Genomic DNA, 6,000 nt, shown 5'->3' with positions numbered 1-6,000 from the left:
GAGATTCTGGATGAAGGAATTGTCTCTCTCTTGTCAGGTGTTCTCCAAACTCGCCAGACATGCTGTAGGAGAAAACTCAGAGCTGTTATCTTGAAAAAAGGGGGTTGCAAAACATATTTAATTAAAAGGGTGCCGTTAATTATGGCCAATGTGTATTATGGCCACATTATTTCATGATGAGCCTTGCTGAATCATGCTAAATGAAGATGAAATGCACAGCTGTGTAGGCATTACTCGGTCAGCTGGTCTTATGTGCCCTGTTCCTCTGAGTTTTTGATTGTTCGTGTGTGTATTTCCCCAGGTGTTTCCTGCTTTGATGGTTGATGGAAAACTATAACATAAGTAAATTCACTGAGCACTGTTTCAGCCTCCTCATTCTGTTTAGCAAAATGGTTACTGCAACTCTTTCATGACAATTGCAGTTTCCACCAAAGTTCTGTACCTGCACATGACAAAGTGCACAGTCAACAAGGTTAAGGAGAAGAAACAGAATCTCTCGAGCGAGCACGGCCAACAGTTTGTGAGTAATGAGAACCACATGCATGAAATTTTGATTTAAGTGGTAATACATGAGAAAACTAAAGCTTCATCTTTTCCTGCGGGTTCTCTGAAACTCTAGCTCTCCACAGCTACTCTTCAGGCAAGGGGGTATGAGGTCAGTCTCCTGGCTCTTGATAGTAAAAATGAAAAACATGGAGAAAATATGGACTCATGACACGCTACAGCATTTCATTTACAGAGTCTGGACAGTGGAGGTACAACTCAAAGATAAATCTGACAAATGTCCTTGTTAGACATATTCAAACTTATTAAAGGTTGTAAAAAGCCATTAAAAGGATATTTGTAATTTTTCACATGCATCAAATTTTATTTACTGAACAACAATGTTTACATAAAGGGCATTAATGTACCATAGTTATAGATGTCTGGTTACTTACAAGTTGTACAAGTTATAAAGCCTTAACTTTAAACCCAACTAAATCTTAACTAAGCCCAATCTTACCCTATTGTACATTTTTTGAGAGATATTAGAGATATTGGATTTATTTTCCATAGACATAAATGTCAAAAGCTGGATATATTGGGACTCTTTACAACTCTTTTTTATCTCAATAACAACAATAATCGTTGTTTTTTGTTTGTTTTTTTCTCATATTGAGGTCTATCCATGAAATAGCCGATTGTAAATTGGTTTACAAACCCAGCATTCAGTTTCATTAACTTTTGATTGTATGTATATATATATATATATATATATATATATATATATATATATATATATATATATATATATATATATATATATATATAGCTATAATTTTATTTAAAAAATTATAGCAAATTTGAAATATTGTATTCTACATTTATAATTGAATCTGTAACATACTATAACAGACACAGAAACACACATTAATTGCCTACATTCTGCTTAAATTATCCTCTTATGATCATGTGTAAATGTGCTAATCATTTCAGTAAAACTGGACCTGTTCTCCAAGCTGCATACTTTTGGTTTAAAATTTCAAATGCTTAAAAGTTGGACATTTATTGAAGGGTAGCCAAAATGTATATAAGAACTTATATTTCTGCCTAAAAGATATAGTAAAAGTTGAACAGTCATGCTAAATGAAAAACAGTGTCTGAAAACAGAAGACAGAATGTTATGTTTCCCTCATGTAGTAATCCCAGGCTTTTCCACAAAGTACACAATGTAATAACATATATATAAGTAATCTATTACAATGCAATTGTAAATAATTGCATTGAAACACTAATTTAAAGGGGTGGTTGCATGTGTTTTTGTACTTGTACTTGTGACTTGTGTTTTGTTGAGGTGATTGCACTTTTTTAACTTTAGTTAGTGTGTAATGTTGCTGCTTGAGCATAAACAGTATCTGCAAAGTTACAGCGTTGAAAGTTAAATGCAAACGGAGATAGAGTTTTTTAAAGTTATGGCAGTTTATATATAAAAACAGCCGGTTTGGACTACAACGAGCTTCTTCCCAGGTTGGTGACATCATAAACCCTTGCTATTAACATAAACACTGCCACAGATGTGACTTCTGCCTGTAATGGTAAGGGGTGTGGCGTTTCCGGACAACCTGTGCTTGGCATTTCAGCCAATAAAAAAACATAAAACTACATTTGGCCATCTTACGCCGCATTCACACGGGGCGTAGGCGTTAACGCTTGACGGAGGGCGTGGCTGAAGCTGGGTGCTGACGCGATCGTCATAGTGACAACAGACAATCACATTAATTTGCCGCTTGGACCAAAACACAACACAAAAAAGCGCCTTTTTATGACAGCTAGTCTGTGAGACGAAATGGATGCCGATTTGGTTGTATGTGCGAGTGCGATTGCCCATTTAGTTGTTGTCAGCGCACTGCACAGGTGCACGAAGCTGTTAAGTACATTAAATCCTGAAAAAGCGCCGACAGCGGGAAGAATATCACGTAGTGGTCAAGGAGCTGCGTCTGGATTTTTAGCAGTTAATGAACGCAATTGGCTAGCGTCTGCTGTAGGATATTTGCATACGGCGATCTGATTGGATGACGCCTGCGCTGGCGCTTGAAAAGTTGAGAATTCTTCAACTTCTGCTGCTTGCAACGCGAGTGAAGCGCCACGACGGAACCCACAATTCAGTTCGGCAACGGATGATGTCACCCATTCAAAGTAAATGGGAAGCGTTAACGCCTACGTGTGAATGCGGCGTAACCGATCTAAGACCATTGCGTTTTTCGGAGGGATGGGCTTCAAGGAAGCAGGAAGAAAACGAGCCGTTCAAAGGACAGTGGAGACAGCGGTGTAGAATAAAGGTAAAATATAAGAAAAATGCGGCGTTTAAAAAAAAAGAAGTATTAAGACATGTTATACTGTGCCCCATAAACACAACCAAGCCTAGAAAAAACACACGGAACCACCTATATAAGGATCCTATATGTAAGTCTTTGGCTCATAACTCTACATTATAAAACATCTCACCACCACATAATTGTTTTTAAGTGCATTTCAGTTGGTTTGTGACCTCTGGCCTTATGAAGTAAATATTTGATCAGAAAAGCAAGGCTTTTGATCGCTCCATAATGCTGTGGATATGAAGGGAGTAAACTGGCTTCCCCTTTGGTTCACAGAGAGTGTATTTCAGTGGAAGCCAATAAACTTACACCACAGTCTATTACTCAACATTAATCTAATAATAATGTCATAATTCTCAGAATACCCCCAGGTGACATCTATGTTATTTGTTTCTTAGTTCTTCCTCTGTAGGCCAGGTGCTCTTCAGTTTGAACAAATCTAACAGACAAATGTATTTTTGATATGTGATGGGAAACACTTTCAACACACAGCATCCAGCAAAGACTCAACCCCTACTAAGGTTATTAGGCTACTTTTATTTGGTACAACAGCATTGTATAAAAGAGAGAAAAAGTATTCACCCCAGTAAACCTCATATCCTTAGTCTTCATGCCTTATGATTACAATGAGGGATTGTTGTAATGCAGCATATTGGAACACAATGCAGTTTAATTATTGTTTGTGGAGCGGATTATGTGAGTTGGAGGTATACAGAATAATTTAGATATGCTAGTGTGGCTTTGCTTTATTGTTACAAAAGGCTATTTAGGTCAGTGTGGCCGTAGTCAGGAGCCTATTTTCTTGAAAGAGTAAAGCTTAAGCACGGCATTACATAAATGGGACTGTGGGAAGAAATCTCACTCTCCAATCCTTGCATCCCCCTTAATGAGAAACATTATGTATTCTTGAGTCCATGATACAGGTTTTACCTGTTTGCTCTCCCTTGCTAAAATATTAACACATTATTGGAACTTTATAGTAATGCATTTGGCACTGACATGCTTACAAAGTCTTTGATTCTTCTCCAGTTGCGTTACTTACCCACATGCTTTAAATGCAAGATTTAGTGAACAAATGCATGCAGGCAGGGTTTGGATTTGCTGTGATGAGTCACAAATTATTGCCTTTGATCTCAAGGCTCTCATCACTTAATCAAGCCAAGAATGAGCTAGAAAGAGAGATGGGAGGATGAGACGTAAAGAGAGAGACACAGTCTCCATTTACATCTGGCTGAACATCAGGTTAGATCACATCCATATGTATACCCTACTCTGTTCAAAACCATTACATCTTTCTGAACTTCTATTGAACAGATTTTGTTATTAGGTCTGATTTTTGCAGAATTAGAGTTCTCGGTTGGTGGAAATGTAGCATGTTGCTTGGATGTTTCTATAGCACCAGATAAATTATTACAAACACTGATCAATGTGTTTTTTTAGGATAGTTCGGTCAGCTCGTATAGTGAACTTATTACGCATCAATCAGTGGTCCGTTGGCCTGGTTATACTTTCCACATTCCGTTCCATCTCACGCACAATAGAGCATGCAAGCCTTTCGAGGTATATTCCTTTGGACTTGAGCGCAAAAAGATGTGCACAATAACTATTGGACTTTGTTTTCCAGCTATGAGGTCAACAACGGATCGAGGTGGAGACAGTGGGACGAGGGAACCCGGTGGAGCCGCAAGGCTGAGGGTTTCTGTACAGACAGACGATCTGAGTTTATAAAAGTCCACAGATGTAATCCTCAGTAAACCTCAGAATTAATGCTACTTACAGGGATGCTAATACTAATGCAAACGCTCTTGACACAAACGAGACCAGACATTAAACACAGGAAATGGAGGAACTTAAGTACTGACACGAAAGGTCAATTAATGATACACAGCTGAACACAACAAACTAATCATGTTAAAAACCATAGAGACAAAGGAGTTCTGGGAAATTCAAACAATTTTCAATTTGTTGTTGTGTGGTCTGGTACACAGGGTTCTGGCACTGTATGCATTTGATTAAACTCTATTGCACCATGCTATCATGGACTTCTTTGCCATCATGCAAAACACACATATTATGTGTGCACTGCATGATTAATTCTCCAAGGCAAGTTCCGTGTTTGTGTGTTTGTGAGTGTGACTTTGCTTCTTGCTGTTTCACTTTACCTAAATAAGCAAATATAACCCAGTCTTGACAAAAGCACACAAAAAATAAACAACATGTACGATAAAGTCATACAATCCATGCTTCCTGGAGCCCCTTCTAACATTGAGTTTTCCTGTGAGACGTTCATTCAGCCAGACACAATGGCACAGAGGCAGAAACCAGATACTTGTCAAACCTCGCGAGCACCTCTGGCCTTCTCCTCGCTCTCAGCTACATGCCTACAGTCTTGCCAGCCTTATATTTAGTGATTTCTCTTTAAGTGACATTATTAACGCAGTTTCGGGAGGTGTACGCCCGTCTAATCTTCAAATTAATACCAAGGTATAAAAAAGCCCTTACCACTTTCCGTTGTTAGTTCTTTCAGCATCCCGCTTCCTCACCTTCATAACATGTAATGGGGGGCAATCAGAGCTTGAGTAGAATATCCTCTCTGAGACCCTCTTTATCAAACAGCAAGCCAAATCTGCTTAGCATTTACATTAAGATTATATGGGCACACCAAATCATGAAATTTTGTTTAGCTTTTTGACAAACAGTTATGCTGGTTTTATAGAAATCTTCAGCGTTTGTCAAACCAGCTTGATACGTTTATGTGAATGTGGACATATTAGACACAGTAATCGTAATTCATCTTGGCCCTTGCCGGGAAAATGGTCTGAATATTGTGAAATGATCTACTTATGTATATGTAGAAATTTGATCATACACTGAAAAATATTTTCTATTACATTTTACATTGATAAGATATCTATTTTTAATACATTTATTTATTTATTTTAAAGTATCATATATTCATTGTATATTTTCAGTGTATAACATAGCACAAAAAGTTACGGACTGCAGCTTTAAAGGGCAACTAAATCAGTGTTGGCTTTGGTAAATCTGGACCCAGGAATCACGAATGAATCTAAATATTTGGATGCTCAATTGTGGGTTGCTATGAAGTAGCTCATGAGGAGAATTCTGGGAAATTTGTGTG

This window comes from Pseudorasbora parva, chromosome 15 (assembly GCF_024679245.1).
Source record: "Pseudorasbora parva isolate DD20220531a chromosome 15, ASM2467924v1, whole genome shotgun sequence".
Lineage (NCBI taxonomy): Eukaryota > Metazoa > Chordata > Actinopteri > Cypriniformes > Gobionidae > Pseudorasbora > Pseudorasbora parva.
This window is presented reverse-complemented; position numbering follows the sequence as displayed.